We start from the raw sequence: 12,628 nt of genomic DNA on the forward strand, positions 1-12,628 counted from the left end.
TGGGGGCGGCCATCTCATCTGTACGTAACTATGGGGACGGCCATCTCATCTGTACGTGACTATGGGGACGGCCATCTCATCTGTACGTGACTATGGGGACGGCCATCTCATCTGTACGTGACTATGGGGACGGCCATCTCATCTGTACATGACTATGGGGACGGCCATCTCATCTGTACGTGACTATGGGGACGGCCATCTCATCTGTACATGACTATGGGGACGGCCATCTCATCTGTACATGACTATGGGGGCGGCCATCTCATCTGTACGTGACTATGGGGACGGCCATCTCATCTGTACATGACTATGGGGACGGCCATCTCATCTGTACATGACTATGGGGGCGGCCATCTCATCTGTACGTAACTATGGGGACGGCCATCTCATCTGTACGTGACTATGGGGACGGCCATCTCATCTGTACGTGACTATGGGGACGGCCATCTCATCTGTACGTGACTATGGGGACGGCCATCTCATCTGTACGTGACTATGGGGACGGCCATCTCATCTGTACATGACTATGGGGACGGCCATCTCATCTGTACGTGACTATGGGGATGGCCATGGGAAGTCACAGACAAGGAAAATGTCTCTGACACCAGTTCAGGGGCAAACTGAATTTTACTAAAGCCCTGTGGCCCAAGTGACCTCAAACAATGGGTAACCCAACAAAACTCACATACACTCAGCCAGATGGCGGAGGCCCTTGTGCTGTACAGCGCTGTACTCCCCAAAGGGCGCTACTATAATAAATTATGCTTTTACCTAACGGCAGGCCTAAATAATCCTGCCCCTTGTTACCTATTAATACCGCTACTAAGGAACAAAGGAAAGGGAGAGTGATCTGAGTACCGGCGGTGCAACACAACAGCTTACAGACTTACCCGCTCTGACTCTATCCCCCCAGACCCTATACAATAAGGGACATGTATAACGAACAGCGGCTCTATAGCCAGGTGAATGTTCTCCAGAAGCTTCTTACTGACGGCTGGATGTGGCCTGACAGCCACTATGCCGATCCCGCTGAAGTGTGGCCTGACACGGTCCATAACCCTACCTAATCTAACTACAGGCCAAAACGCAGTCCCAAGTAACTTGGTGCCAACATTTGGTGTCTTGCGTACACGTAGACCAGTCTGCTGTATGATCAGCCAAAGAGTCCAGACGGATGAGGGCCCCTCCAGAACAGCGTGCGGTACCGCAGAGAGCCATTACTCACTTCCTCAGCGGCATCCAGTATTGTACACACAATAGCCAGTCTGGCTCCGGTTGTTCAGCAACATCCCCGGCAGCAAGTCTTCTCCCATCCAGCGGGCATCTGGTCAAAATCTGAATCCGCTGCAGCTCCGGTCCCCGCAGGACACTCCTCTCGTTTAGGACACGACCTCCTTCCCTCTTCCGTATCGCCACTCAGATCCCTCCCTCGACCAACTGTCACCTCAGTGTACGCACGCTTTTAATTTTGTTATCCTCCCGTGCGCACGCTGTAACCAGGCAACGGGTTCTCCAATCACAGGCTACCATGGTCCTGTCACCTCACAGCTTGACCAAAATCTTTTCTGTAGAACAGCGACCTCTTGTGGACAAATAATAAAACACACAGTAGTGGACTATTTACAGTAACAAGAACAATGTACACATATTGGAGGCTGTCTCACCCTCTTACATGCCACCCCACTAGAGGTTGACGCCCCCGGCAACTTTCCCCAAACAAACTCGTCCTGCGCATAGCGCAGTGGAGATACGCCAGCGTTGGACCTAGTCATCCTATGCAGGGTCAAGGGAGTTGGGCACAGTCACTGAAGGATGCACTGCTGATTGTGTAGCTCTTGTACCCATGCAGTAGTATTCCTCGGGGGTGGCCCCATGGGGTCGGGCATGTGGAGATCCTCAACTCCTGGCCTGCTCTCCCGAACATCAGCATATGTGGAGAGTAACCCGTGGTGTTGTGTATCCTGTTTTTATAAGCCCACATCAGCTTGGGCAAATACTCTGGCCAACGAGCCTTTTGGCTATCCTCCAAAGTTTGCAGCATCTGGATCAAGGTGCGGTTGAACCATTCGCATGCCTCATTCCCTTGGGGGTGGTATGGGGTTGTGCGGGAACGTTCAATCCCATACATAGAGCTGATACAACTCGCCCATCAGAGTACCCTGGAAACAAGCCCCTTGATCGGAATGAATTCTCTGTGGACACCCAAACACCTGTATAAAATGTTTACAAACTGGTTTTGCGGCCGATTCCGCCGTTTGATCTCTGGTGGGTATGGCCACCGCATATTTAGTGAAATGGTCTGTCATGACTAAACAGTAGGAATGTCCTGAGGTAGAGTACCCAATCTGCACATAGTCAATCATCAAAATCTCTAGGGGGGGCAGATGTACTGATAGTTCCTCGGGACCCTTACTCAGTCCACAGGGCCGACACTTGAGACAGGCCTCAGTCACCATGTCTCCCAAGTCAGGGCAATACACCAATCGCTGGAGCCATTTGTATGTCTTATCGCTCCCGAAATGGGCACCCCTGTCATGGGCCTCCCGGGCTGCCGCCGGCCCCAGCAACATGGGAATGGCAATCTGTTGTCGGTACTGCAACTCTGACTGTAGGTATGTGGTCCTGCACAGGACCCCCTGGACAACGCTCAACTTATCCCACAGTCTTAGCAGTCTTTGGCCCTCTGGTGTTAGTCTGGCCCGCTCTTCAGGCCGAGGCCATATTTTGCTCCGGACCCAGTGCCTCACTTTCTTTAGGTCCGGGCAGCTGTTTTGGACTCTCTCCCAATCTGTTAACGTCTTTCCCAACACCATCGGCATTCCCGAAGCCACCCCACTTGAATGTGTTATGTTCTGGAAAGTGGGTGCCCTGCCGAGATCCGGGATTTCAATGTCCTCTAGCTCCTCATCACCACTCTGGGTCGGCAATCCTACGTGAATTTGGGAAAGCGCATCCACGTTGCCATTTTCTCTCCCCGACCGGAACTGGACACGATATTGGTACTTGGAGAGGCGAGCCATCTATCTCTGTTCAAGAGCCCCTAGCATGGCATTCCCCAAGTGCGCTAACGGGTTATTGTCTGTCATCACAGTCACTTTGGCACCCATCAGGTACTTCGCAAACTTTTCGGTCATGTTCCACACCAATGCCAAAAGTTCCAACTTAAAAGAGCTATAGTTGTCGGGATTGCGCTCCGACTCCCTTAAAGATCAGCCGCCATAAGCAATCACTCTTTCACATCCGTCTTGAACTTGAGACAGCACGGCCCCCAGACCATGCTGGCTTCCGTCAGTGTACAACAAGAATGGGGTGTCAAACCGTGCATAAGCCAGGATCGGGGCACTGGTTAGAACCTTCTTTATCGCCTTGAAAGCCTCTTGTTGCCGTGACCCCCACTCAATGGGGCGATTCTTGGGTCCCCCGGCCGTGCCTCTCAGCAGCTCATTTAGCGGACTAGCCAGGGGAGCAAACTTGGGTATGAACCTTCAGTAATACCCGGCCAACCCCAGAAAAGCCTGCACCTCCCGTAGGGTCTTTGGTCGGGGCTAGAGATGAGCGAACGTACTCGTCCGAGCTTGATACTCGTTCGAGTATTAGCGTGTTCGAGATGCTCGTTACTCGAGACGAGTACCACGGGATGTTCGAGTTACTTTCACTTTCATCTCTGAGACGTTAGCGAGCTTTTCTGGCCAATAGAAAGACAGGGAAGGCATTACAACTTCCCCCTGCGACGTTCAAGCCCTATACCACCCCCCTGCAGTGAGTGGCTGGCGAGATCAGGCGTCACCCGAGTATATAAATCGGCCCCTCCCGCGGCTCGCCACAGATGCATTCTGACATAGTTCAGGGAAAGTGCTGTCTTGCTGGAGTTGCTATAGGGAGAGTGTTAGGAGTATTTTAGGCTTCAAGAACCCCAACGGTCCTTCTTAGGGCCACATCTAACCGTGTGCAGTACTGTGCAGGCTGCTTTTTGCAGTGTTGCACTTTTTTTTTTAATATCGGCCGTGCAGAGCATTGCGTCCTGCAGTAATTTTACATAGTCCAGGGCCAGTAGTGGTGGTGAGGCAGGGACAGAAGACATATTTATTGAATATAGGCAGTGGGCCTTTCCAAAAACATTTGGGAAAAAAAATCTATTTGGGCTGCCTGTGACTGTCCTCAGTGTACTGGGTCTGTGCTGGGGGTAGTTGTCCTAATTCATACGCAGCCAGCTAAGTGTTACAGCAGGCTTGCGCAAAATTATTTCCTGGCTCTGCTGTGCGTTCCGTAAGCGAAGTCAGCCTCCAACCACAGACCAATAAGCGGCATATTTAATTACAGCATTCTGTTTCTGCACTACTGGTAATACAGCATGCTGAGGGGTAGGGGTAGGCCTAGAGGACGTGGACGCGGAGGCCCAAGTCAGGGTGTGGGCACAGGCCGAGCCAGTGCGGTGGCCAGGGGTAGAGGCAGGGCCAGACCGAATAATCCACCAACTGTTTCCCAAAGCGCCCCCTCGCGCCATGCCACCCTGCAGAGGTCAAGGTGCTCTACTATCAGGGTAATAAAATATATTCTAAGTACAGCACCAATCGGGCCCACCCCACTTGCCCCGTTGCCGGCGGTAAGAAGAGACACCACACAGGGATCTGGTATCATTCCTCACACGGGACATGGCTCTCGGCTGTGCCAACGTGCTTTATTACAGATTACATGAGATCTTATACCCTTTGTCCCCTCCCCAACAAGGGGTGATGGGCTTATAATCATATATGGGCAGTCCGGATTTCCGGCCTTGCTACGGCGCCTCTGGCTTATGTACAGAAAATCACGTATTCAATTAACTCCAGTACAAAGAATCACCCACTCAATTCTAAGAAGACGGCCTAAGACAGTGAAAATTATGTACATAGTGGAACATCTTGATATGGGCTTCTGGGAAAACGGCCAAGTACACACGTCCTTCATGTCTGGTTCGGTATCATCTCTGAATTTCTAGAACATCTCTCTCAGCCTTCTAAAGCCTTGGAATATCTGATATTAAGGCGACAGATTAAGTTTTTTTTCTTATTTGGAATTGAATAAAACTTGCATATAGGTATAAAAGTATAAAGAACATATGGCAATATATACATATACCCTCACAAACCCCCCTAAAAAACTTAATATGGAGATCAAGCATCAGACTTTGCACTCTTCCTCGGTCGTCTCTCCCTTGCGTCAGGGTTTCTCCACTGCCCGTAAGTCCCTACTCCTAAAAGGGAGGGATCCCTACCTCACCTCAGAAGGAGGCCATGGATTCCCTGGGCTTATTTCCGGGCATCCATACCCTCTATCTGTACGAGTTAACACCCCGCAGGGTGTGCCCTCGCCGGAACCTAAGGTCTTCTGCACTGTCCCTAGGCAAATGGGAATTCTACTGACAATCCATCTTAGGAGATCGGGGCAGGCGCAGTACTAGTACATTTCTCCATTCTTCTGGTAACGTATCTGGTTGGCATTATCGGAACTGGCTCTTCATCTTTTTCAAACAAGGGAAATGTTGGTGTCACATTATCCAGTCCCTTACTCATACTCTTTTTGATCAAAGGGATAATACACATACAGGAAATTACATACCCCACCTCTTTCTGCTAAAATCATATCCACGGCCACTCTATTTTGGAACGCCATGGATGCAGTGGGCCCTAACTGGTCAGCTAACCCTTGTAAAGCATGCCTGGTGGAGTTTACAAACCTCTGCTGATTGTAATAGATATAATTCATCCAATCTACATTATTATTAACAGTGACAATAGCAAATAAGGACTCAAAACCTGCTTTAACCTGATCTCTAGAATTAAATTCATCTGGCACCCCCCTTGGCACTCCTATTACATCTATGTATACATGTGGATCAAAGTTACCACCTGGAGCGTCAACTTCTCTCTTAGCACGATGCGGTGTTGGATTCCCACCCTCGGTGTAGGCTTATTGCACATTTCATTGTATTAATTTGTTCTGAAACAGGGGGCTAGTGTACAGTAGTCAAAGGTGCGTGTTAGAGGAATTGTACCACATTATAGCATGTAAAGGATATGCAGGATCATTAGTTTTTTCAGTGCGAAGTGTGGATCCAAGTGGGCTTTCCTTCGAGCTTGACTGCAGTTGGGTGAACAACATCTGATAAGGACATTCAAACCGGGTTTGTCTCTCAAACTTTTTCACATAGACCCTGTCACCTGGTTTCAGATTGTGACACTCATCTGTAGGACCTGGGAGAAAAGCAGAGACTACAGAATGCATTATTGACAATTCCTTGGAGGGACCTATGACAAAATTAACAAAAAAAATCATTCCCCAAACTCAGCTACTGTGGCATGTACCCTCCTGGGAAAAAAAGAAAAACTAATGGAAGACACTCAATTCAAAATTTACCCATTTCCTTCATTGCCTTTTGTATCTACTTTCCCACTACTCCGCGGATGGTAGGGTGTGTAAAAAGCCTAGAATATACCCAAACAGACATGATGTGTTGCATTATTTCACCTGTGAAGTGTGTACCTTTGTTTGACTTAATCACTTCCGGTACCCCGTATCTGTGGATTACCTCATTCATGAGCTTCTGTGCGGTTACCTGCTTATTTACTTTGGTAACAGAGTAGGTCTCCAACCTGAAAAGAAATCAACAACAAGCACATATTCATACTTCCCAACAGGTGGGAGCTGAGTGTAGCCAATTTGCAATCCCTGAAATGGGTAGAGTGGCCCCGGCAAGTGTGGTGTGGCAAATTTTACTTCTGCCCTGTTGCTTACGGCAAAGATCATGCAAAACTGGACAAATGATGCAGCAGCTACAGAAAACCCAGGAGCCACCCGTCCTTGTTCAAGCGTCGACACCATTGCTGCTTTGAGAGGTGCGTCTTTCCGTGCGTCAGCTGGGCCATCATGGGGCACAGGGACTATGGTAAGCAAGTTCTGTTGACTGTTCACCATACGCCGTCCCTTTTTAGTCCATTTGTCTTTTTCTTAACTGTAAAGTCTTTAGCATATCAAAGTCCAAGTTCAAATCAAAGTCCAAGTGTAGTCAAAGTCCAAAGTTATTGTCAAATTCTTCTTTTCTTCTTTCTTCCACGGCTTAAGGGCCGCTGCTTTTGCTGTGTGGTCTGTGATGGCGTTGCCTCTCGCTTCTCCGGTGTAGGAATTGGTGTGAGCTTTCCACCTTGTCAGGTAGAAATAGGGCCTCCGTGAGACTCTGCCCGCTGCATCATTCTCAATTGGTTGTCCTGCTGTGGTAAAAAACTGTCTGGCCTCCCATGTTGGGCCGTAATCATGAGCTATGCCAAATGCATACCGGGAGTCAGTGTAAATGTTTGCCGTCTTACCTGTGGCCACTCCACACGCCTCAGTGAGGGCCTTTAGTTCCGCTTCTTGTACTGCGACATGCGGAGACATTCTGCTTTTTAGGACATCTTGTTGTGTAACCACTGTATATCCAGTGTGGAGTCGTCAATCACCCTGGGTACCATCTATAAAAAACAACTCAAAATATGCATTATTAACAAGGGCTTTCAGTAACTTTTTTAAAACTTAAATTTTCTTGTTGCATCAATGCTAGACTATCAGGCTGGTATTATATTTCAAAAAGATTAGAACCTTGTTGCAAAAAATTTAAAAATTAAAAAATGGCTTGCAAAAATTTTTTTTTTTAAATGGCTGAATTTAAAAATGGCTGACTTGCAATACCTAGATCACATATGCCTTCTCCTCCCCCCCCTTTGAACCAGGGTACTCAATTGGAACAATAGTAGCCGGGTTTAAGTTATTACAACATTGTAAAAAGATTTGATGGATGCAGATAAGGCCTGTAAGATGTTAGCACCAATAACAGAAACATGAGTTACATCGGGGAAGAATAATCTACAAAACATCTACTAATATTTGAAATGTGAGATCCCTTTAAGTGAATTCATTATTAGTCTGATCCTGCATGCAATGTCTTATCAAAATTTGAGACGGGAGAAAAAAAAACAAAACAAAACAAAACAAAAAACTTTTACTAGCTGCTCAAGCTCCTCACCCCTCCCTTGTGGACAAGAGGGATGAAACATTACTACGTACTATTACATCATCTAGCTCCACCCCTTCGATATTGGCACATTGCGTCCGTCTTCTCAGCTCCATTTCAGCGTAACAGTCCACACGTCCACATCTCAACCAAGCAAAGTCCCATGCATGGGGAGGACTTTTATCCCCAGTCATTATCCACATCACACATTCCACCACAGCTTGAACACGGGTCACTAACTCTCATCCATCCATGCTCTCAAGTCTGCTCCGTCACCCCCTCATTGAGGTGTACCAGTCCATACAGATGCACGGACAAAAAAAGTTTGACAAACATACATCAGTTGAAAAACATTGAGGTGAGTGCTATTATCTTATAAAGTACATGATTCTATTGAGATGAGATTGTGAATGAGCGCTATCTTTGACAAATTATGTGAAAAAGTTTGCTGAGTGACTGAGATATTCTATATTTCTTATCTACTGAAGCTATTATATGTTATATTAAACGCTGAAGTGTTTTAGAATCTGTGACCCTGACTGTTATCTCTCCGCGAATATGAAACACAGACTGAATAAGTTTTAGCTTAAACTATTCCATGCATTTGAAATCATAATTAACACATATGCTGGGACCTTGCAACATTCATTTTCAACCCCTGTATAAGTAAGAATATAACTTAGAAATTGATTGCTATATTTCCCTGCCTACTAAGACAGTATAACTAATTAAATTCATTTCAATTCATTGTAAGCAAGCCAAGATATTAACCAAGGTTGTTATTGCATTTTCTCTCTCGCTGTTATCTTCCGACCTTGGAAAGCTTACACAGACTCGCAGCTACATGTCAACAAAACTCTTCTCCCCTAAAAGCAAGCTCAGTTAACTATTTGCACTATTTGCACATACAGTATATACATATATACACATATATATCCATATCTATTATCTATCTTGTATTATACACATTTTCTTCCTTTCTTTGCCAACAAATCACGTGCATTGTAACTTTCTTATCGACTTTGCCTGCTCCTTCAGCACTTTTCTCCCCTACCTAACTGCCAATATAACCTTCAATAGACACTCTCCTGACGCCCTCTTGATCACTTACTGTACTTTTCAACATTTCACTTACGGATACTTTCTTAAACAAATAATGTGTACATACTTTCTCTGACTGTCTCTCTCTCTTCCTCCCTGTACTTTCTAGCAAACCTTGATCTTCCAAGGCGCCTCTGGGTCCTAAAGACCTCCTCCCAGACACCATTTTGTAATCTGCCGTGCGGGTCGGTGTCACACATTTTCATTAGAGTTTTCTTACATTTTACAGATTCATCCACACGACGGCAGCCCTTGAGGGGCTCTATCTTCTTTAATAAGATCTTACGCATATTAGAACATCAACAATAATAAAAATAATAACACGCTCCATAGAATGCATCCCTCTTAATTTTCAAATTGTCAGGCCCTTATATACCGGCAAGACAACCGAGGGTCCCTTCTCCTTATGGAACCAGCCCCATAAAATGCATCTCTCTGAAATCAAATCGCTAGCCCCATATATAAGGCAAACCGACCGAGAGTCCCTTCTCTTATGAGACTAAATGAAATCATATATGGGCAGTCCGGATTTCCGGCCTTGCTACGGCACCTCTGGCTTATGTACAGAAAATCACGTATTCAATTAACTCCAGTACGAAGAATCACCCACTCAATTCTAAGAAGACGGCCTAAGACAGTGAAAATTATGTACATAGTGGAACATCTTGATATGGGCTTCTGGGAAAACGGCCAAGTACACGCGTCCTTCATGTCTGGTTCGGTATCATCTCTGAATTTCTAGAACATCTCTCTCAGCCTTCTAAAGCCTTGGAATATCTGATGTTAAGGCGACAGATTAAGTTTTTTTTCTTATTTGGAATTGAATAAAACTTGCATATAGGTATAAAAGTATAAAGAACATATGGCAATATATACATATACCCTCACACTACGGTGTGGCAGTTTTTCACAGAGACGCCTAACGACCGACGAACAGTGGTGTGCAACCTTTGTCGCGCCAAGATCAGCTGGGGAGGCACCACCACCAGCATGCGCAGGCATATGATGGCCAAGCACCCCACAAGGTGGGACGAAGGCAGTTCACCGCCTCCGCTTTGCACCACTGCCTCTCCCTCTGTGCCCCAACCTGCCACTGAGATCCAACCCCCCTCTGAGGACACAGGCACTACCGTCTCCTGGCCTGCACCCACACCCTCACCTCCGCTGTCCTCGGCCCCATCCAGCAATGTCTCTCAGCGCAGCGTCCAAATGTCGCTAGCGCCACTGTTTGAGCGCAAGCGCAAGTACGCCGCCACGCACCCGCACGCTCAAGCGTTAAACGTGCACATTGCCAAATTTATCAGCCTGGAGATGCTGCCGTATAGGCTTGTGGAAACGGAGGCTTTCAAAAACATGATGGCGGCGGCAGCCCCGGGCTACTCGGTTCCCAGTTGCCACTACTTTTCCCGATGTGCCGTCCCAGCCCTGCACGACCACGTCTCCCGCAACATTGTACGCGCCCTCACCAACGCGGTTACTGCCAAGGTCCACTTAACAACCGACACGTGGACAAGCACAGGCGGGCAGGGCCACTATATCTCCCTGACGGCACATTGGGTGAATTTAGTGGAGGCTGGGACCGAGTTAGAGCCTGGGACCGCTCACGTCCTACCCACCCCCAGAATTGCGGGCCACAGCTGGGTGCTGGTATCTGCGGCGGTGTATGCTTCCTCCACTAAACCATCCTCCTCCTCCTCCAAAGCAACCTCTGTCTCGCAATCAAGATGTGTTAGCAGCAGCACAACGTCATCAGCAGTCACTGTCGCGCGGCGTGGCAGCACAGCGGTGGGCAAGCGTCAGCAGGCCGTGCTGAAACTACTCAGCTTAGGAGAGAAGAGGCACATGGCCCACGAACTGCTGCAGGGTCTGACAGAGCAGACCGACCGCTGGCTTGCGCCGCTGAGCCTCCAACCGGGCATGGTCGTGTGTGACAACGGCCGTAACCTGGTGGCGGCTATGCAGCTCGGCAGCCTCACGCACGTGCCATGCCTGGCCCATGTCTTTAATTTGGTGGTTCAGCGCTTTCTGAAAAGCTACCCACGCTTGTCAGACCTGCTCAGAAAGGTGCGCCGAGTCAGCGCACATTTCCGCAACTCCAAGACGGACGCTGCCACCCTGCGGACCCTGCAACATCGGTTTAATCTGCCAGTGCACCGACTGCTGTGCGACGTGCCCACACGGTGGAACTCTACGCTCCACATGTTGGCCAGGCTCTATGAGCAGCGTAGAGCTATAGTGGAATACCAACTCCAACATGGGCGGCGTAGTGGGAGTCAGCCTCCTCAATTCTTTACAGAAGAGTGGGCCTGGTTGGCAGACATCTGCCAGGTCCTTGGAAACTTTGAGGAATCTACCCAGATGGTGAACGGGGATGCTGCAATCATTAGCGTCACCATTCCTCTGCTATGCCTCTTGAGAAGTTCCCTGCAAAGCATAAAGGCAGACGCTTTGCACTCGGAAACAGAGGCGGGGGAAGACAGTATGTCGCTGGATAGTCAGAGCACCCTCATGTCTATATCTCAGCGCGTTGAGGAGGAGGGGGAGGAGCATGAGGAGGAGGGGGAAGAGACAGCTTGGCCCACTGCTGAGGGTACCCATGCTGCTTGCCTGTCATCCTTTCAGCGTGTATGGCCGGAGGAGGAGGAGGAGGATCATGAAAGTGATCTTCCTAGTGAGGACAGCCATGTGTTGCGTACAGGTACCCTGGCACACATGGCTGACTTCATGTTAGGATGCCTTTCTCGTGACCCTCGCGTTACACGCATTCTGGCCACTACGGATTACTGTGTGTACACACTGCTCGACCCACGGTATAAGGAGAACCTTTCCACTCTCATTCCCGAAGAAGAAAGGGGTTCGAGAATGATGCTATACCACAGGGCGCTGGTGGACAAACTGATGGTAAACTTCCCATCCGACAGCGCTAGTGGCAGAAGGCGCAGTTCCGAGGGCCAGGTAGCAGGGGAGGCGCAGAGATCAGGCAGCATGTACAGCACAGGCAGGGGAACATTCTCCAAGGCCTTTGCCAGCTTTATGGCTCCCCAGCAAGACTGTGTCACCGCTCCCCAGTCAAGGCTGAGTCGGCGGGAGCACTGTAAAAGGATGGTGAGGGAGTACGTAGCCGATCGCACGACCGTCCTCGGTGACGCCTCTGCCCCCTACAACTACTGGGTGTCGAAGCTGGACACGTGGCCTGAACTCGCGCTGTATGCCCTGGAGGTGCTTGCTTGTCCTGCGGCTAGCGTCTTGTCAGAGAGGGTGTTTAGTGCGGCTGGGGGAATCATCATGGATAAGCGTACCCGCCTGTCAACCGACAGTGCCGACAGGCTTACACTCATCAAGATGAACAAAGCCTGGATTTCCCCAGACTTCTCTTCTCCACCAGCGGACAGCAGCGATACGTAAGCAATACGTAGGCTGCACCCGCGGATGGAAGCATCGTTCTCTATCACCATCCAAAACGGGGACATTTCTGCTTCATCAATCTGTGTCTAATATTCC

This window comes from Eleutherodactylus coqui, chromosome 2 (assembly GCF_035609145.1).
Source record: "Eleutherodactylus coqui strain aEleCoq1 chromosome 2, aEleCoq1.hap1, whole genome shotgun sequence".
Lineage (NCBI taxonomy): Eukaryota > Metazoa > Chordata > Amphibia > Anura > Eleutherodactylidae > Eleutherodactylus > Eleutherodactylus coqui.